Source organism: Tachypleus tridentatus, chromosome 6 (assembly GCF_004210375.1).
Source record: "Tachypleus tridentatus isolate NWPU-2018 chromosome 6, ASM421037v1, whole genome shotgun sequence".
NCBI classification, from domain to species: Eukaryota; Metazoa; Arthropoda; class Merostomata; order Xiphosura; family Limulidae; genus Tachypleus; species Tachypleus tridentatus.
The window spans coordinates 13,607,542-13,631,004 of NC_134830.1; the positions used below are offsets into that span (position 1 = coordinate 13,607,542).

At 35.0% G+C, this 23,463-nt stretch overlaps 1 protein-coding gene across 1 annotated transcript in view; it reads right to left on the reverse strand.

The window, feature by feature from the left end:
* Nucleotides 1–23,463, reverse strand: part of LOC143254488 (locomotion-related protein Hikaru genki-like) — a 50,030-nt gene that overhangs the window by 22,462 nt on the left and 4,105 nt on the right. The window lies entirely within an intron of this gene.

Sequence of the window (23,463 nt, forward strand, 5' to 3'; positions counted from 1 at the left end):
ATGCTTCTGTAACCCACTTTCAAAATCAACATCCTACTGTCCTTTTACAGTGTTTTACGTGATTTATTAAGTGGTGGCCATTGGCCACAGAAGTGTCTTTCGGGCCGAAGTTTAAAGGAAGTGGCTTTAACTCAAGAAACGGCTCTTCGTATCAAACTTATGGTGGTTGTTGGAGTAGAAACTTAAGTTGAGTTCATGTATTATTGCAATAGTGTCGGCCATTGTTTACATTGCATTTTTCATTGCACTATCTGAGATATATGAGACATTTACCTTTCCCCCACACTGTGTATGACATGTTATAGAAAATTTAGTAGTTTTCGGTGTAATGGCATGACGCCATCTATAAATATAGTTAACGTTAACGTACGTCAAAGAATATTAGTGCTCAATAATAGGGGCGACAGTGGGGTGAAGAGGTTCTAATCCCCATTAACGTGCCCCATATTCCAAACTATAATCCTATAAAGTTTGGTTGTGATTGGTCCAGTGACCTAAGAGTAGTTAGATAACGGACAGACAGACTGTTATGCTTTTTAGATGACTACAACACTCATAATGATTACTTTAATCTAAATTATATGTTATAAGATGCCAAAGCATGATCGTACATGTTATACATTTCTGTTTCAAGTACAGGTGTCCCCAGTTAAATTTTAAAAAATCCTCGACGAATTATCGTAGTCAATAATCTTCAATATATTATCTATGAGTACGTACGTATTTATGAATATATATTCGCGTGTTCACATAGAATATAAATTCTGATATTGTACGTTTCATACTTAAAAAAGAGAAGAAGGAGCCTAATTCTTCAGTTTTCTTATATTTCAAATTATTTTTCTCAAGTGTAATTAAAAGGAATAACTTAGCATTATCTGCATTTGAAAATAACAAATCAAGTTCTTCAAACGAAAGTATTTAAAGCTTTTTTCCAAATTGTCTGTCCTAGAATTCTATTATGAAAATATTGTCCTTCAAAAATCCATATTTCTACGAGCAACTGCTTTTACTAACCGCGTGGCCCGGCATGGTCAAGTGTGTTAAGGCGTTTGACTCGTAATCCGAGGGTCGCGGGTTTGAATCCCGGTTGCATCAAACATGCTCGCCCTTTCAGCCGTGAGGGCGTTATAATGTGACCGTCAATCCCACAATTCGTTGGTGAAAGAGTTGCCCAAGAGCTGGCGGTGGGTGGTGATGACTAGCTGCCTTCCTTGTAGTCTTACACTGCTAAATTAGGGACGGCTAGTGCAGATAGCCCTCGAGTAGCTTTGCGCGAAAATTACAAAAAAACAATACTAACCGCGTCTAACACTTTTCGAATGTTTAGGAAACCAAAATGTATTAGGGTACCCGCTCAAGTAAATACTTCCACTCGATCATCCCACGGAGAAAAGTTGAAACTGACGTCGCTGCTTGAGGTATTCACGCAGACTCAGTTGATTGATATTCTACATTTTATAATTTTAAACACCAAAGGTGAGAACCTTAACACAAACGTTTTAGTTCGATGCTGCCTGAAATAGAATCTGAAGCTATGACGTTTCTGAAATCGTGTACTCAATTAAGAATAATAACTTCGAGGCTTTTTATATATTGCGCCAATACATTTATTTTTTTCTTCAAAAGCTTATATATGTAGAATTGTTCTGCTTAATAGATGATAGCCGGCACCGATTACTTTTATAGGTAATTTATTTAATTTTTCTCAAAGGCCCTCGAAGACGAGTTACAAGAGCAGTTCTTAATTTTTGAAGCGACAAAATAAATGGAAGACAGCTAATCAACACCACTCACCGTTAACACTTAAGCTACTCTCTACCAACGAAAAGTGGGATTAACCGTCACATTTTAATACCCCTATATCTGATAAGGCAAGCATCTTCGATGATAAGACTCGTAGGTTGCGAGTCGAGTGTCATAACTACAAAGCCATGACAGACCAGAAACTTAATAGCTATAACAAATCGAATGTTGCGAAATTGTATTAAAAATGCTCAAATTTGGAGATTAAGTAATAAAATGCAGTGTAATATAAAAAAATAGTATCTGTTTTGTACAACAGTACACTCTAATTACTGACCACTTAAACTGATATAAAGTATTATTTACTTTTAACTTATTTATTGAGTTTAGACGCAACGCAATAGTAATATTCCTTAAAAAATTTCATTGTCGTGTTGATAGTTTTTTCCAACAAACGAATTCTTTCCTTTTAGCGGAAATTAGGTTTTGACTGTTCATGAAGTGTTTTATATACTCAATGTTAATGAGTGCATTTTAACTGACGTCATCTTGTGGGTCAGCAGTATGTTTATGAAGTTGAGATGCTAAAATCTGGGTTTCAGTGCGTCGCGTTGGACAGAGCACAGATAGTTACTTCTGAAGTTTTATCTACGATAACAACTTTCAACGAACCACTTGAAGAGTTGTGAGTATCAGAATATTTAAAACAACAATAAATACACTGTATGTGTGTTTTCTTATAGCAAAGTCACATCGAGCTATCTGCTGAGCCTACCGAAGGGAATCGAACCCCTAATTTTAGCATTGTAAGTCCGTAGAATTACGGCTGTACTAGCGGGGGGCAAATACACTGTACGAAATATGTATGTATTCATAATACATTTTCTTTGGAGAGATGGAAACGCCCAGAACGTTAAGTTGCTTAAGGTCGGCACTGTTAAATCAATTAGTATGTGTGTGTTTCCTTATAGCAAAGGCACCTCGAGCTATCTGTTAAGTCCACCGAGGGGAATCGACCCCTTGATTGTAGCGTTGTAAACCCATAGTCTTACCGCTGTACTAGCGGGGACAACTTAATTTGTTGTTCACCAAGTTGATAGTCAGTATTATAATAATAATATGCTTCTGATATGAAAATACTATTACGTTTTACATGCTTTACTCAGTAGAATACTTTATTTACCTCATCATTTCATTCTACACACTGAGAACTGATCCTGAAGATCTGTAAAGATTAGTTATAACCCGACCAATAGTTTCCAAAACAAGGCATATTTGTTATTACATATGTAATTATTACCAATTGCGTTATACTTAATTAATTATACCTACATGTCGAGATAAAAGCAAATGAGAGAGCCACTTGAAAATTAACATTAAGATAAACGAAATACCTATTCGTGCTTTTATATATTGGTGAAAAATTTCAAAGCATTGAGATTCTATTCCAGTAATCTGAGAGCGAATTATGATTATTTGCTTAGAAGTACTGACTGAAAATATTTGTCTATTAAAGCTAGTCCAAACATTAACTGCTCAGCATGGCCAGGTGGGTTAAGGCTTTCGACTCGTAATTTGAGAGTAGCGGGTTTGAATCCCACTCACACCAAACATGCTCGCCCTTTCATCCGTGGGGGCATTATAATGTGACGGTCAATCCCAACTATTCGTTGGTAAAAGAGTTGGCGGTGTGTAGAGATGACTAGCTGTCTTCCCTCTAGTCTTACACTACTAAATTAGTTTTTTTCATTTGTAATGCTTTTTCAAGTGTTATGATTCAATAGTTACTGTTTTTCTGGTCCGTTATAGTACAATCTTACCGCACCTGAGAAGAGTCTCTGCATTGTTGTAACCATGCATTTGGGAAATGTTGAACTTCATTGGCCATTCTAACAAGTTATTTTCGTTTGACCATCAAATTTATATATTCCTGCTTTAGAACATCTAAAGTTTAATTTACTCTGGTGAGGAAGAGACAGCTCTCGATCGATAGTTAAGAGTTTTGCCCTCGTAACTTACGACTAGCTCGACGTCAGTAACTCTGAATGATTGTTTGTTTGTTTGAATTTGAAGCTACTCGAGGGCTATCTGCTAGCCGTCCCTAACTAGCAGTGTAAGACTAGAGGGAAGGCAGGTAGTCATTACCACCCACCGCCAACTCTTGGGTTACCTCTTTTACCAATGAATAGTGGGATTCACCGTCACATTAAATTGCCCCCATGTCTAAAAGGGCGATCATGTTTGGTGCGACTGGGATTCGAACCCGCGACCCTCGGATTACGAGTCGAACGCCTTAACACACTTGGCCATACCGGGCCAACTCTGAATGAACATGGACTGAATATGGGTTGAAGATTATCTCCGCCTATGGAAGAAAGTTTCAAAATATTTGACAGTCAATATACTTCACATTTGTTAATGAGTGAAATGCTTTTGACAAATAAGCAGAATCCAGCTCCAAGCACAAAAACCAAGTAAATTATTACTAAATCTAACTTATATTACAACAGAAAGCGCAACATAACTGGTCAACAGCATTTACCTACTGAAGACTTTACACGTGATGTTCTCCCATTTCAGTTAATACGTGTCATTTTGTTCATACCAATCTTGAACCAATTATGTTGCATGTTACAGAAAAGTGATGGGTCCCATGAAGTAAAATCTAGCTTTATTAAAAACATTATAGGCTTAACACGCGCATATTTACGCTAAAATGTTATCTGAAGAGTACATGTTGTAGAATTGTTCAACTATCTATTATTGTTATGCATGCTGACTTGCTTAACCATGAGGTTTCTTGCAGGCTCAAAGATTTAATACTTGACTATACTTGGAAGCACGAAACTTTAACATTTCATTACATACGTCAGAATCACCATTTAAGTTTCTGCCGTTGGGGCATTATAAGTAATGGTTAATCTCACTTTTTGTTAGTAAAAGAGTAATCCAAGAGTTGGCGGTAAGTGATGACTTGTTGCCTTCCCTCTTGTCTTACACTGCTAAATTAGTTTTTTTCATTTGTAATGCTTTTTCAAGTGTTATGATTCAATAGTTACTGTTTTTCTGGTCCGTTATAGTACAATCTTACCGCACCTGAGAAGAGTCTTTGCATTGTTGTAGCCATGCATTTGGGAAATGTTGAACTCCATTGGCCATTCTAACAAGTTATTTTCGTTTGACCATCAAATTTATATATTCCTGCTTTAGAACATCTAAAGTTTAGTTTACTCTGGTAAGGAAGAGACAGCTCTCGATCGATAGTTAGAGTTTTGTCCTCGTAACTTACGACTAGCTCGACGTCAGTAACTCTGAATGATTGTTTGTTTGTTTTGAATTTCACACAAAGCTACTCGAGGGCTATCTGTGCTAGCCGTCCCTAATTTAGCAGTGTAAGACTAGAGGGAAGACAGGTAGTCATTACCACCCACCGCTAACTCTTGGGCTATCTCTTTTACCAATGAATAGTGGGATTCACCGTCATATTAAATTGCCCCCATGGCTAAAAGGGCGATCATGTTTGGTGCGACTGGGATTCGAACCTGCGACCCTCGGATTACGAGTCGAACGTCTTAACACACTTGGCCATGTCGGGCCAACTCTGAATGAACATGGACTGAATATGGGTTGAAGATTATCTCCGCCTATGGAAGAAAGTTTCAAAATATTTGACAGTCAATATACTTCACATTTGTTAATGAGTGAAATGCTTTTGACAAATAAGCAGAATCCAGCTCCAAGCACAAAAACCATGTAAATTATTACTAAATCTAACTTATATTACAATAGAAAGCGCAACATAACTGGTCAACAGCATTTACCTACTGTAGACTTTACACGTGATGTTCTTCCATTTCAGTTAATACGTGTCATTTTGTTCATACCAATCTTGAACCAATTATGTTGCATGTTACAGAAAAGTGATGGGTCCCATGAAGTAAAATCTAGCTTTATTAAAAACATTATAGGCTTAACACGCGCATATTTACGCTAAAATGTTATCTGAAGAGTACATGTTGTAGAATTGTTCAACTATCTATTATTGTTATGCATGCTGACTTGCTTAACCATGAGGTTTCTTGCAGGCTCAAAGATTTAATACTTGACTATACTTGGAAGCACGAAACTTTAACATTTCATTACATACGTCAGAATCACCATTTAAGTTTCTGCCGCGGGGGCATTATAAGTAATGGTTAATCTCACTTTTTGTTAGTAAAAGAGTAATCCAAGAGTTGGCGGTAAGTGATGACTTGTTGCCTTCCCTCTTGTCTTACACTGCTAAATTTTGGACGGCTGGTGCAGATGACTCTCGTGTAGCTTCGCGCGAAATTAAAAACAAACAAACTTAACTATTGTACTGCAAATGTTGTATGCTTTTAGTGGTAAGTTTAATATCCTGTGAATTTATCTATAGACGAATCCTTGTGATATTAAATGTCCCTCAGTGGGATAGCAGTAAGTATTTGGATTTACAACGCTAAAATCAGCGACTCGATTTTGTTTTCGGTGGATACAACAGATAGCCACATGTGGTTTCGCTGTAAGAAAAACACACCCAGGTATGAAATATTGAAGTGTCTGTGATACGTAAAGTTAAGTGCTTCTCGTTTTACACCACATTTTGTTCTTGTCTGGAAGTCTTGAAGTTTTCTTTTATTCAAGTTTTGTAAAGGTCAGTTTGTAGTTTCCCAAGTTTTTGCCATTTCTGAGAACACCTAGCTCCTACATCATTGGACGACATACACATTAACGAATCCACAACTGTTAAACTTACAAGATTTTAATCTGTTTTGATTTGCTTGCGTGCAAAATCATACTATATATCTACCTCTGTTGAAATATGGACACGCTCACACGTACATGCATGAAATATATGTATTTCAGGGTAAATATGATTAATATGCGTTAAATTACAATTAAACTGCATCGTAAGTTTCAATTGTATGACATGTAAGAGTAGTTGCTTAAAATAAAATTAGTTTTAAATATAATTAACCCAAATGTGATACGGAAATACAGGAAAAGTTGTCTTAATATCTCTTCCTCTGTATTTAAATATTCCTAAAGCATGATCAATGAAAGATAACTAAGATGAAACTACGAATGTGGTTTTAAATCAAAGTTGTTATTTGATAAATCATAGGCCTCAAGGGGAATATATAAATGATCATTTCGTGCTCTATAATTATTGTAAAATACATTTCCTGACTTAATAATCTCTCCAGAATTTGTTACAAAAATGTAGTAGATACAACATTACAAAGAAGTTGAAGAGGTTTACATTATGGTAATAAACTAGAAATATTTGTTTGTGTTACGCAGAAAACTATACAAAGGGAAATTGGTGCTATGCCCACCACCGGCGTCGAAACTCAGTTTCTCGTATTATAAGTCCGCAGACATACCACTGTGCCACTTGGGGACGAACGGAAAGATATAAGTAAAGTTTTACATTTCATAAATTCAGTGTCATTGAAATAATTCAAAAATATTTTCCCCGCTCTAGAAATTTAATATAATTGTAATTCTCATCTTTTCATATGTAATGAGTAGCATATTTATGAGAAGGTTTAGACAAAATAGACTGTATGCACTGAATTTGACCCTTTCATGAACTTCATATGCTGACGCGAAAAATTAGACAACGTTTCATTCTCTGTGCTAAAGCTCAATTTATTAAATAATACAATAGTGTACTAATGGTATTTACAGTAGATTTATGCTCCATAAAGCGATAAATACGAAAGAGTTGTATTGATATGATTTTAAGACACTAAAAAGGTAGTTGTTGTGTTAAAAAATAACCGTTTTTCTTGTTGTTGCTTCGTGATTTGACATTCATGTTTCATCGAATCGCTTCCAATTGGTTTTTGTATCCTGTATTACAAACATCTCTTTCACCTGAAAAAAAAAATATTAAACCTTTATATAACCACGTGCAGTGTCTTTTGATATAATTAGCCGGGTTAATTTGTGTGCTTTTCTAATACTTTAGATGACTATAAACTGCTTGTCTTTTTTTTTCTTAATTTTCAAATGGCTTATGCTGGTAAAACATTGTTTGTTGGACTATTAGAAGGATAATGTTGAAACAGTTTGGGCAAACAATAGCTTTTCATAATGATAATATTTTTAGTGCACAAAAAACAGAACAAATTACGTTAAATTTACTTTGTAAAGACTGAACGTAACAACAACAACAAAAAAAGGGTGTCTGAGTTTGTGCCATGAATATTATAATATAGGTTAAGCCTATAATAAGATTAGTCTTTACTTAAACGTTCAGCTCCTGGCTTACCAGTTTCGGTGCAATTTTGCTTTAAATATTACTTTAAAAACTATGATAGTGATGAGCAACCATAAAAAGTTTTCGTTGAAATTAAAACTAGTAGACTGAAGTGTCAAGGTGTTATGTTGTGTGGAATATTCTCGTACATCAGTGAGTACAACATGACCATTGTAGACGTATGGAAACGTGGCAGACACGATCAACGGAAGTAAAATATATATACTCTTCAAAAAAAGAAACGCAAAAAGGATATTTTTTATTTTAAAGAGAAATATATGTAAGAACGTTACAAGCTCAGAGTATGTGATGTTACACGTGTTAAGGCACTGATTGTCAGACCAAAATGACAATAAAAGTTGTGCACTTTGAAAACGGAGGAAAACATCGGATTTTTCGCCAAAACGCATTCGTGTCCAATAGATTTGTTTGAGAGATCTGCATGCTCTGCACGTGCAACATGTGTAAACTCCTTATAAAAGTGACGGGTTCTCGGTTTCCATAGCTCAGTGTTAAGCCACCGACACGCAATACAGTTACGCCAAGACTGACAGAAGCACAACGCAACAACGCCATTGGTCGCTTGGAAGCAGGCGAATCTCGATCAGATGTTGCCAGAGCTGTGAATGTCCGCCCAAGCACCATCACAAGGCTATGGAATCGTCACCAACAACATGGATCAACTCGTGACCGTCCACGATCTGGCAGACCTCGTGTGGCCACGCCCGCACAGGATCGCTACATCCGGTTACGTCACCTTCTGGACAGGACCACCACTGCGACGTCTACTGCCTGAACCATACCAGGGCTGCGTAGAATTTCCGATCAGACCGTACGCAACCGTCTAGATCACCAGATTTAAACCCCATTGAACATCTTTGGGACGAGTTGGACCGACGTCTGCGACGGCGACAACCTCAACCGCAGACTCTACCTCAGCTTGCAGCAGCTTTGCAGGCTGAGTGGACAGCCATTCCACAGGATGTGATTCTTCATCTCATCGCTTCCATGGGCAGGAGATGCCAAGCAGTTATTGATGCTCACGGGGGGGGGCATACTCGTTATTGACGTTGAGTGACGTTAAACTTCAACTAGTGAGCGTGGACTTCGCCTTTGCAGACTTTGGACGTTCAGCAGTGAATGTGCAAAGTTTCACACATGGCATACAGAACTACCCGGAATAAACTTGTTAACAATTTGTCTCAAATTTTGCCTTTTGCGTTTCTTTTTTTGAAGAGTATATTTGTTATTATTTTGATTTTTAAAGATTTTTATCTGAAACTGTATAATGAATAAATGGTGATGACTGGATAGATTACCCAAATAATATTTCGGTCTTCATGCCAAATTTTATTTTGAAAGGTGCGAATATTGTTTTTAGAGCGTGAAAACAAAAACTGACGTCAGTAGTTATTTAACTCCTAGAATAAAATAAGCACAGTTTTAACAGCATTAGTATGTTTTATTCACCAATTTACTTTGAACCTAGAGATTGAGCTAATGTGTATTAGTACATTGTTTCACTAATTTCTTGTCAGATAAATAAACTCTAGAGCCTATGTTGTGAATGAAAGGGCCTAACACATTGGACCTGATAAAATATAAATTTATTGTTGTTATTAGGTCAAATTTCAACTGAAAAACTTTTCTTACTGTTATTTTAGTTACCTTGATAGCTTGACTATCTCTGTTTCTCTCGCAAATAGCTTGATTGTAGCTAAGGGCTTTTTTCCCAATAAGCTGTAAGTTCGTAGACTTACCGTTGTAATACGGGTGATGATTCGTTTAAGTACGTGTAAATCAAATAACAGAGAGCATATGTTTTTTTTTGTATGCGAACTATCTTACATAACAGTAGACGTTATTTCACACTTAGGCTTAATAAACACTGAAAGATGAAAATGAATTTAATTTTCAAAGCTCGAGGCGTCGACGTAACGTCGTAATTCGCAGCGTCCAGTATAATATGAGAAAAAGTACACTATAGGGTGAATAAATATGTCCATATGTAAATACCTTGATATTTAATAATTCTGTGTTATGTTACTTAAAAAGTAGAACACTCTAAAATATATCACAAGTACGCTTTATGTCTACCACTGTTATATAAAGTTTTTGCACGTATTAAATGCAAACTATAAAAACGCTGTTATTTAATATATATAACCATTAAGGTCGTATGCATAGTTTAAACTATAAATCATATATACAAGTATAATTTTAGGACGTAATGATGATAATTACACACACACACTAACTCTTATATATATATAAAACTCCATAAACTAGGTGTAACAATTGTTCGTATTTTAATATGTGAAATTAAAAACATACCTTTTCACCTGCGGCCCGGCATGACCAGGTTGGTTAAAGCATTCGATTCGTAAGCTGAGGGTCGCAGATTCGAATCCCGTCGCACCAAACATGCTCACTCTTTCAGCCATGGGGGTGTTATAGTGTGACGGTCAACCCCACTATTCGTTGGTAAAAGAGTAGCTCGTGAGTTGGCGGTAGGTGGTGATAACTAGCTGCCTTCCCTTTAGCCTTACACTGCAAAATTAGGGACGGCTAACGCAAATAGCCCTCGTGTAGCTTCACGCGAAATTCAATCCAAACTTTTTACCTTGTACATCTTACATATATGAATTACTTTCAATAAAAAATATTTTTGTTTTATTTTCGTGAAATTTCAAAGATATAAAATTATTACAATATTCTAGATACTTTCGTGGGCACTGTGTAATAATATTGTTAATATCAAAATATAAAAACTAATAGAGAGCTATTTATAACCATTACAGAATCTAAGGTGTTTTTCCCGCAATGACCATTGCTTGTACCTTGGGATGTTATCTGTCTATTTTCAGTATTGAAGTCAAAGTTTTCCTAACGTCCGCTAGTACAGACTAAGGCTCTTATTCTTTTGTTTTTTCATTTGCGATATACAAGAAAAACTGAAAAAAAGTCATTTTTTGTTCCATTTTTTATAAAAAATAAGTGATATAGCATTTCATTTAAATGCCATTAATGTAAGAAACCCATTTATTTCGTAACACATTTAGCCTATCAGAATTAATAATGAAGTGTAATATGTTTAATTACGTATGTAGAGTTTTTAATTAAATTCAGAATTCATTAAAAACAGTCGAAGATTAAATCACTTTTTTTGCACATGCCAGTATACAGGTTTTTAGGCTGGGAAAAAGTACTTATTCTGTATACGTTGACATTTTGTATCTGACCTGTGTTTTAAATGGAAGGCTATAGCCTACGTCATCTATTACATTTCCCTTCATCTCTTTGCTGTTTACTGCTCAGTTAACATCTTTTTCTCCTCAGTTTATTTTTACACTACAGCCTTACATTTTCAGCCATTTTATGGGTTCACGTGTTGTTATCTCTGCATATAGCTGATTTTTGGTGTTAGAATGAGTTGAAAGCTTACATACAAATGAAAACCAGAAAATAACAACAAACTTTATATATACAGTTACTCTCAACAAGACTTAACGCAAACGTCACATTAATGTTACATTTCACGTTCGTAGCAGTAGCGTTACTCGTGCGAAAAGCAAGCACATTGCTGTAGATAGATAAAAACTATTTCTCACTTTTCTTTCAAGATAATTCTTTATACTAAACTGTAATGGTTGAAGCTTTACAGACATTACAATTTGCATTGCATTGGGTTAGGTAAGGTTAATTTTCGATTTAATTATTTTTTTAATTTCATTATTTTTCTTTCATTTAATTCTTGAGACAGAAGTCCTTAGTGTGAAGTAACCCTAAATCTGGGTTAGTGAGCCCTTGACGACTTATGGAACGTGTCTCATTGCTACAAAACAACAACAACAAAAAACAACGCACAACGAAATTTGGTTGGATAAGGATGCGCTATAACAGTAACTATAAATCCCAATTTACCAAGAAAAACGAAATCTAAGAGCTGGCGATGGATGCTATTAACTAATTTGGATGAGTGTAGCCTAGGAAATAGCGTACCAGCCCATATATGTTTGACTTCATCATTTTCGTCCCATTTAGGGCCATGGTTGGATTATAAGTTTGGATTGTTTTAAATTTAGCGTAAAGCAACACGAGTGCTATCTGCAGTAGCCGTCCCTAATTTAGCAGTGTAAGGCAAGAGGGAAGGCAGCTAGTCATCACCACCCATCACTAACTCTTGGGCTACTCTTTTATCAAAGAATAGTGGGATTTACCATCACCTTATAACGCCCTCACGGCTGAAAGCGTAAGCATGTGTGAAGTGATGGGAATGGGATTCGAACCCTCGACTCTTATATTGCGAGTCAAATGCCTTAACCACCTGGCCATGCCGGGCCTGGATTATAAGGACAATTCAGGTAGATTAGAGAATTCCAAGAATTTGTAGTTGGTTCTGTTGGCTTGCTACCTCACACCTAATATACCAGTTCTAAATACCTCCCCCCCCAATGACTCAGATGTAAATCTGTGAGACTGTAAGGCTAATATTCGGGTTTCGATCCACTCGGTGGGCAGAGTACAATATATCCTATTGTGTAGCTTTGGTATTAACAACCAACAAAGAAATAGATCAAAGCTATGGATGACTAAGAGAGTAGCTTTGCACGAACATTACAAAATATATATTGACAAACTTCCTTCCCTTTATTTAATACTTGTCAAATTTATTTATGAGGATTGAGAGTGTTGTATCTATTCCTTTTCATACTCACTTATTATTATTTTATCTATGCATGACAACGAATATATCTATTTATATATGTGTGTGTGTGTACGTGATCAACAGTTACATGATCGCGCTGTCAAAACTGTAAAAAAAAACAATGTAAATTTTCCACTTATGGAAAAGTTTAAATGGTAACAATGTGAAACGAAAATATTTGCAGACAAAGCACCAAAAACATATGAGACATTCCGTCGTAATCAAACCAACAGATACACTGTGAGATTATGACGCTAAAATTCACTCGCTTTCAAGTTTTGCACCTAATGAATAGAATATCTATAATACTTTGTAGTGCTATGACCAGCAGACATTTTCACTTCACAGATACAAGCTACACGTTCAATAACGAGCTATGAACTGAACACTAGAGCTCTCTGTAGCCTATGATGGAAATGATAATTGTTCTTGATTATAGCTAATAAAATCATATATATATTATTACGGCGTTAACATTATTGTATAATATATTATTAGAACTATAAAAATGGTGGAGGTATAGAAATAAGGGTTAACACTTTTACCAAACGAAAGCAGAGAACAAAGTTTCCACCTTCTCTGGTCATTTTCAGATCAATATCTTTTTTTTTTTTTTAATGTGAAGATGACCAAAGAAGGTTGAAACGTTGTTCTCTGCTTTATTTTGGTAAAATTGTTAATATCCATACCAGCCGTCCAGTGCAACATTTTTATTTCAAGTGGGTTTCTCGTCATCACGAAGAAATACGGATTGTTTAATGCTATCAGGTTTCCTTTTCTATGTCTTCAGGTTGTTACTATCTTGCCCACAACCGTCTATAGATTGTGAATGGCAGTGAGATCTATTGCTTGCTTTTGGGTTTTGGATCTAATAAACAGAATATTCCCAATACCTTGTGGTTCTGTGACCCGTAGAGATTTTCACTTTAAAATGATATAAGTTTACTCTGTTTTACTACAGTTTTGTTAGGGTGGGGCAATCATGTATTTGTGGACGCGTAAATACATAATAAAATTTATTTATACACAAATTATCCAGTCAGGGTTGTGCAATGTTCAGTAATATCTGTACGCCTTCGAAGTAATACAAATAAATGTGAAATATATATCTATATAAGTACGTGAAAAACAAACGAGAGTTATCTGCCTCTTAGATGTAATAAGTTATTTCGAAGAATTGGCTAAACGAAAATCGATATCATTTAGAAACGAAAATCATGCAGATTAATGATTAGATTTTTATAGCTATATTAGTTTTATTTCTCAACTGATAGAAAATGTCGGAAGCCGGCGCTGGATGAAAGTAAAGTTCAATTACGAACCTTGCATGAACATCTTTACATCATGCGAACAGTTAATGTGCTGTGGCTCAGAACACTAAAAGAGGGCAGCTTTTGCTCATTTTTATAGCATTACTTTTAAAGCCAAGCACTATCAGGAACCTTTGGTAGTTGCTGATATAAATGTCTGGTATTCCTTATTGTTGAAGTCTAAAGTTCGTTACCTTGAGACTTATATTTTCTTTCTATTTATCTAAACTGTGTTACCAGACTGAGACGAAATTCACATATATATTTTTACACTGAGAAAAATATTAATAAAAGTAACAAACTATTTAAACAATTATTTACTATTGTTAAAAGAAACATATTTTGCTACAAGTTTCGACTACATTTGTTCGTAGCATTATGAGGTAAAAATAAAACAAAGAAGAGTGTGTATATATACTATACTTATAAAATTTATTTTTAAAATACGTGGTATACGACATAAAACCACATTCAAATTAAACATCACCAATAAATACACGCATACATAAATATATATATCTATGTATATTCGGTGGATTCAGCAAATAGTCCAATGTGGCTTTGCTCTAAGAAAAAACACACACCCTCTCTATGTGTATATACTAACATTATACACACACTATATCATAAAAAATGCAAAATATAACATTATTTAATACTAGCTGGAGTACCTGGCCCTTGTACAAGAGTTACGAAAATACATAATTATCTTAGGGCAAGAAAGGTTATTTCCATTATATGTAGTTGTAAAAAACGCCTACAACAACTGCAGGCCCGGTAACGCCAGGTGGGTTAAGGCGTTCAACACGTAATCTGAGGGTCGTGGGTTCGAATCCCGGTCGTACCAAACATTATCGCCCTTTCAGCCATGTGGGCGTTATAATGTGACGGTCGGTCAATCCTACTATTCACTGGTAAAAGAGTAGCCCAAGAGTTGGCGGTGGGTGGTGATGACTAGCTGCCTTCCCTCTAGCCTTACACTGCTAAATTAGGGACGGCTAGCACAAATAGCCCTCGAGCAGCTTTGAACTGCAAACCAGAAAATGTGAAACCGAAAATTTACATTTGTATCCGCATGGATCCAAAAAATCTTCATGTCATATTTCGTAAAGATCCATCGAAAAGAGGTTAGGTAATGATAAAAAAAAAACACGCAAAATGTCCATGAAACCACAGAACTCAGAATCTCTATGCACACCCACAAAACCTCAGTGAATCTCGATACCAATTTTGGCGAAGATCCATTCACATCCTGCGACATTCAACAAACAACAGACAATAGTTTTATATTTATATTGATATAAATTGTAGATATTTATAGAATGTTAATCCAAGTATAACTGATTGACAGAAATTGAACTAAGGTCTCTGTACTTAATTATTTTCAGGGATTTTCTCACTTTCAATTGAGTGTAATCACTTAAGATACAGATTAATTCAGTCTCATCTACTACGATGAAATTGTTATTGTTAATAGAATCTTCTGTTACACATGATAAAATGCTGTTTTTGTTTTCCACTGCAAGTTTGAATTCGCTTATCAATTATCTGACCGATACAGACACTGTTACATTCACATTCTATTTTATAAATTTCGTTTTTATCTATAATTGTTAAGTTATATATCTTTTAGTAAAGGAAGAACATTTCAAATTTTATTAAAAGGTCTAAAAAAGTGATTTGGAAGTCTGTATAACTGGGAAAAAAGTTTTATTATTTTGTTTAAGAGCTCAGGGAAAAGAATGTAGGCAAAGAACTTTGTCTTTCTTTTTGTATAAACAGTTGTTTGTTTGCTTGTTTTGGAATTTCGCACAAAGCTACTCGAGGGGTATCTGTGCTAGCCATGTCTAATTTAGCAGTGTAAGACTAGAGAGAAGGCAATTAGTCATCACCACCCACCGCCAACTCTTGGGCTACTCTTTTACCAACGAATAGTGGGGTTGACCGTCACATTATAACGCCCCCACGGCTGAAAGGACGAGCATGTTTGGCGCGACCGGGATGCGAACCCGCGACCCTCAGATTACGAGTCGCACGCCTTAACACGCTTGGCCATGCCGGACCCGTATAAACAGTTGAGAACGTCGTGTCGGTCCGGCATGGCCAAGCGCGTTAAGTCGTTCGACTCATAATCCGAAGGTCGCGGGTTCGAATGCCGGTCGTACCAAACATGCTCGCCCTTTCAGCCATGGGGGCGTTATAATTTGACGGTCAATCCTACTATTCGTTGGTAAAAGAGTAGCCCAAGAGTTGGTGGTGGCTGGTGATGACTAGTTGCCTTCCCTCTAGTTTTACACTGCTAAAGTAGGGACAGCTAGCGCAGATAGCCCTTGAGTAGCGTTGCGCGAAATTCAAAACAAACAAACATGTTGTGTCTTCCGACTTATTTGTTTTACGAGATGTCTTGCTTACAGTTTTATTAATGAACTTTGGATAGCATCCTCTATCTATAACCACATGTTTAAGAGAGTTAATTTCACTGAAGATTTCCACGTCATTGGACAAACAAAACAAAAAAAACCTTTTAGATTCAAGTTTGGATAACACCAGTTATTTAAGATAAAGGACGACGCGAATTTATAAATGGAGGTTCAGTGAACGCAAAAGGTTTCCGAAAACCTGATAATTTTCACATGTGAATTTGGCAACGAGATGTGATGAGCTAGCAGTATGGAAATAAGTAATCCTTTCTATATGTACTTAAGGTAGTGAATAAAACCTAAGAGAGATAAAATTAGACAGTAATAATTGAGAAGTGTGCTTAGTGGGTTAACTTAAGTGTTAATGGAATTTTTACTTAATAGTTTATATAAACATTATGTTACAATACTGTTAATCCCTTTATTAGGGCTCTTATTTACGATAGTAGTTTGTTTACCTTTGCCAACTTTGATTATAACAATGTCTTTATCATATCTGAAAGGCTTAAAGCTAAGCTTTATCCTTTTGTATGACTGCATTTACTACTAATATAATTGTTCGTGACGAGACACGAAACTATACTGATTTTATTTTTAGTCTTATATGAGGTGGAAAGTTTATTTAATAACATTCAATAGCTAGGATTAAGTTCCATGCAAAGTTAGGAACAGGTTTATTTAGAGAAAAAAATTCAATATTTCGCTTAGTAATTTTAATTGGTTTTCATTTATTTGATGATTAGATAAATTTGAGTTTGGAAGACAGAACTATCTGATTATTATATTTATAGTTTAGTATCTCTAGTTTCCAAAGTAATTAATTTTCTGTAGCTTTTTTTTAGTCTTTCTCACAATAATCCAAGTTTTATTTCTCCAAACAAGGCCACTGTATGTACGTGGACTTACCCGCTTTTTGTGGAAGTAAATTGTGAACTTAAATATCTAATTTAGATATTATAGTTTCATTTCTGTTTTATAATACTTCTGAGAAGGCTTAACTTAATATTATAGAAAATACGTTTGGTAAGTTGATCAATCGTACTAGTTTTTACAGAAATACATTTCGTAATTAAACAAATATCTATGGAGTTTACTAAGAAAGTAAGACGATTAATCTATAATTTCAACCTTTTTTCTACCTGCGTTAAAAGCTTCAGGAAAGTTATACGCATGCGTAGCTTTTAAATTTTCTAAATGCACAATTATTTTAAAGAGAGCCTTCATTAATATTGCCTTTTGTTATTAGAGAGCAAAGAGTTTGTCTGTTTGTCGTTTTATAAATAAAGTTAGACTCAGTTGATACAGGCCCGCATGGCCAGATGGTTAGCGCCCTCGAACTCGTAATCTGAGGGTCGCAGGTTAGTATTTCTGTCACACAAAACATGCTCACCTTTCGGCTACGCGTGCGATGTAAGTGCGGTCAATCCCACTATTCATTGATAAAAGAATAGCCCAAGAGCTGACGGTAGGTGGCAACGACTAGCTGCATTCCTTTTAGTCTTACTCTGTTAAATTAGGGACGGCTAGTGCAGAAAATCCTTGTTTAGCTTGACGCGATTTTCAAACAAACAAAATAATCAATTGATGTTAAGCAAAGTTCACAATTTTGGTATGTGTGTGTTATCTTATAGCAAAGCCACATCGGGCTATCTGCTGTGTCCACTGAAAGCAATCGAACCCTTGATTTTAGCTGAGGACATTTTGGTATAAATACTTTATAAGTTACACATTTCCGAGGTCAATTCTTAAACGTTTTTGTTAATTTTCGTGCTCTTATAGCTTAGTTTGTTATGCGAATAGGAAGAGACATTAAGGTTTACGGTTGTCACATTGATATAATTAAGAACAGTTTGGGTATGATTTGAAATCTTCATTTAAGGAAGTTTAATTAACTTACTAATATATCTTATGATATTTTGTTTAATCAAAATAACATGCAATATAAACCATAAGAATATATTATTGAAAAATCAGCTACTTTGCCACTTGTTTCGGTCTTTTTTTATTTGGATTATCCATTATAAATAAATAGAAAATAGAACAGAATATATACTGTGTTAAAAAAACAACAACAACTCGTTACCATAACACCAACTACATGTTAGTCTTGAATTAATGTTTTGTTAAGATAAAATACTTTAATAAGTGCGTGTATACATATATATATATATATACACACACACATACAATAATAGATACAAAAGAATATGCTGAGATTTCTTAATACGTAGGCCCGACATGGCCAGGTGGTTAAGGCATTCGACTCGTTCTCTGAGGGTCGTGGATTCGAATCCCTGTCTCACCAAACATGCTCGAACTTTCAGCCATGATGGCTTTATTATATGACGGACAATCTCACTATTCGTTGGTAAGAGAGTAGCCAAAAGATGGCAGTGGTTAGTGATGGCTAGCTGCCTTCCCTCTAGTCTTACACTGCAAAATTAGGGATGGCTCGAGCAAATCGCTCTCGTGTGGCTTTGCGCGAAATTCAGAACAAACCAAACTTAATACGGAAATTATAAAAGAATATATACATATGTATAATAAGATAAAAAATAAATCTAATGATTTTGATAAATTTCAATGTCACTTGGAAAATACATTAGAAATTTTATTGCAAGAAAAAATTTAAAGATTATATAAATACAAACAAAATTAGATTTTATTCTGTAATGTTTGTTGTTTTGAACGAAGTACAAAGCTATATAATGGGCGATCTGTGCTCTGTCTACTAGGGGTATCGAAACCCGGATTTTAGCGTTGTAAGTCCGCAGACATACCGCTGAGCCATTGGGGGGACTTTATCAAAAACAATAAAATCGTGCTTTCGTATTATTCAACGTGTAACTGAGCTGAAATGATTCAAAACGACGTCTTAAATGTATTTAAATTTTTCTTATTATTTGCAGCCCGGTATACTATTATAAATTGGTAAAGTATATGATGTTTGTGTTTTAGTGCCTCGGGAGTGTTCATTGACATCTGCTAACTCATCAGTATGTGCATTTTAGATAATATAATAATACGGCGATATTCCCTGGGTAGCTGACTGTTTAGTTTCTACTAATTTGCTGAATTAATGGTAAACACCAGGTAGACATCAACAAGTATTATAAATACACACGTATATCAGCTACTATAAATATTCATGTGGAATATAAAATGAGTTAGTTAAGTAAAGAAACAAATCTGTCATTGAATGTAAGTGTACGAGTTTTTCCCCTTGAGATTATTTTGTTCACGAAACTAAATATTTTCTCTCTTTTTATATAAAATTTCGTTTTCGTTAATAAAATATAGATTTAGGTTTATTTTAGAACATGTTTTCACCACAACTGAATCTCGAGATTACACTTCCTATTTTACCCCTTCTTTTGTAATAAATGTCATAAAACTTTCTGAAGGAAATATTGATATTGTTTACGTTTAATATTACAAAACTGCAATACAACTTCGGGTTATGGAAGCTTTACTGAATAAGAAATCGGTCCTGTTATATAGTATGTCCCTCCAGCTGCTGTTTCCCCGATAGTGATATTTTTCTAGACCTTGTGCAACACTGACATCAGTCAGATGTTTGCAAGCTATATTATTATTATTAATGTTTTTCTGTAAAGTTAATATATTGCTTTAATTTCTATCCTACATTATTTATCATTCTGGTATGGAACATTACAAAAAGGGTTCCATTAAGGCAGCCAAAATAAAAGAATAAAGAAAACCTTTTGAAAGGACAAGTAAGATTAATTTATGGGTCGTTCATTTAGCTTGAACAGCCGAATTGCTGGTATATGTGTATGATACGTATTATGCTGACAGCGGTACGTGTGTAAAATATTCAACCCCTTGTACATAAAAATATATATTACATAAAATAAAACATATCATTTAACCGAACTAGGAAACGAAGAGAAAAATAGTAATAAAAATATATATAAATGTTAACTTTTTTATAATAAATAAACCTCTTACAATTTCACACTATAAAATTGTATATATACATATGTTAAAAACTGTATATAAAATTGTATATATACATATGTTATAAACTCCATTCCTTTTTTTCAATTCAACTGATTCAAATAAAACTTTGGTTGACAAGCTTTACGACTTTCACGAACTATACAGTACGACTAACACTTAATATTTGCGAAATTCTCACATTTCTTATATAACACAGACGAATAAAGTTCCGTTTTTAAATCCTAAGGGATCACCATAGCCGTTTGTAAAAAAAAAAATAACGTAGTTACAGTTTCAATATCAACTTCTAAACCGAGAACATAAACGAATGATTGATGTGATGCTGTTCAATCGTGCTAAACATGATATCAAGCAACATAAATTAAACTTCTAAAATTGATTTTCAGCTCTGAATTTTGGAAGTGGTAAAGTGTTAGAATCCGTACGGTAGCACTAAAGATTATTCATACTTTAAAATGTGGGTGGGTGAAATAGTGCTTCTGGGTAACTGCCTCCCCTCCGTTCAGTAGCGAAACACTAGGGACGGCCGCAGACAGCCTCATTAACTAGTATCAAAAATACTTACAATATTATTCATATAAAATATATAAAACGCATTGTTTAGTTCTACAATTCAAAATGAGATTAGGAATAAGTTGTTAGTAACCATAAAATGAAAAATTCTGATTTACAGATATTTTGTGAGATTATATTTTCATTCTGTTTTCATACAGCAAGAATTATCTATCGATTCTGTCAAATTGAAATGATTATCACCAATGAACGTCACACTTTTTGGAATTTCCTGTTAATAGCTTAACAAATTTGTACCCAAGCATCCAGTACCTTTACTGTATGTTCAAATACATGATTTATAAAACCATTTATCAACAACTTCTGTGCTGGAGAAACAACTCCTTTTATCGCCTCTCGATTTCTCTTTATTCGGTTTTCGAGTGAAACAGTCATACTTTATAAATGCAAGGGGCATAACTCGTGCATATTTGAAGTTCTACAGTTTTCGATTATTTTACGAGCTTAACTTATTTTGGAATTATAATTAAAAAGAACCACAGTGTCTAACAAATGTTGAAAACTACAGATCCGAACGTTGAGATTTTTCACTTTCGTAAATGCATTTTAGACTTGATAAACGCAATTTGTATTCATTCTTAATAGAAGTGAATTGGAAATTTTCCTAAAACGACAAGTGACGTTGGAAAGTTGGTTACATTAACTTGTCTATCTTCTTTAAATTGGCTTGCTATCTCTAAGGTGAGACTAACACAATTTGTGTTTTACGTTTGCTGCAGAGAAACATCTTTGATGTTACAGGCAAGATGTGAATAGGATACGTTTATTCACTGATTCATAGTCTAACCCTTACGTCAAATTCGCTAAAATTTAATTTGTTTCATAACTTTAGATCATCCTGTTTCCTATAACGAGAATGGCACAGCATCATACAAAGCTCAGAGAATAATTATAGTTATCCTTGTTTTTAATAAAAAAATAATAGTATTTTTATCTACAAATCTGTCTACGTCATAAATGTAACTTCACTGGCAAATTAGTGTATTTTGTTGTTCGGAGGGGAAACTTTCATCTTACAGAATCAAAATGCTCCCCAGTGGTACAGTGGTATGTCTGCGGACTCACTGCTAGAAACCGAGTTTAGATACCTGTGGTGGGCAGAGCATAGATAGCCCATTGTGTAGCTTTGTGCTTAATTCCAAAGAATGAAAATAAATAAAACTCGTTAATATATTTGTAACGATAGTCACCCAGCAGTTTCATTCCATTAAGCCTAACTGTATTTATTTTTGCTTGATATTATATCATTATTTCTGATTAGCCTTTCAAATTTTTTATCATTTGGTAACAAGTGCAATAGAATTAGATAATAAAAAACAAACGAAGACGCAAAATATAAATTCATATTATATGAAATGTGATACGCAAAATATTAGTGTACAGAAAACAGTTCATAAAGTCCTAATAACTTAATTTATAAAAAAAATGTACATATTAGTAGGCGTTTTAATTACATTTGATGAAGTTCCAACAGAAGTCATAACCATATCTACTATGCATTTTTCGTCACAACTCGTTTTATCTTTTGCAAGATGGGTTTCATTTTTTTTAATTTCGCGCATAGCTACACGAAGGCTGTCTGCGCTAGCCGTCCCTAATTTAGCAGTGTAAAACGAGAGAGAAGGCAGCATTGCTTCTTTCATGGTCAACTCTTGGGCTACTCTTTTACCAGTGAATAGTGGGATTGACCGTAACATTATAACGCCCCACGGCTGAAAGGGCGAGCATGTTTGGCGCGACAGGGATGCAAACTGGCGACCCTCAGATAACGAGTCGCACGCTTTAACACGCTTGGCCATGCCAGGCGAGAGAAGAAGGAAAGAGAGCTAACCAATAATTTAGCACTGTAAGACTAGAGGGAAGGTGACTAATCATCTCCCCTAACCACCAACTCTTGGGCTACTTCTTTTTCAACAAATAGTGGGATGGACCATCACATTATAAAGGCCATAAAAGGATAAGCATGTTTATGCGACGGGGAAGTGGAGCCCACAACTTTCAGATTACGAGTCAAGCTCCCCTAACCAACCCTAACCCTGGCGAGCCACATCAGAACAACATCCTTTATAACTATAAGAAAGATGTTTTTAAATTGGAAGCTTTTTTATGGCTTGAGTTAAGAGCTCAAGATAAGATAGAATCTTATCTTAGGTAACAAATTCTTCTCCAACATGAAGAAGACAGTAGACAAAAAGACTTATTAAATAGTGTCCTGGTATTTAGTTGACATGTTTTGCATATAAATATTACCATTAATGTTCTTGAGTTTATTTTAAAGGTTTATATGATATTTAGGTAACAGTTGATATTATCATTATTATTTAGTAATCAACAACCACCATGACAACTGTTAAGCTACATTACTGGTTTGAGTTGGTTAGTTGTATACGTAGATATAAAGTAAGCAGCAGCGAGTGTTTTTAGACTTTTGTA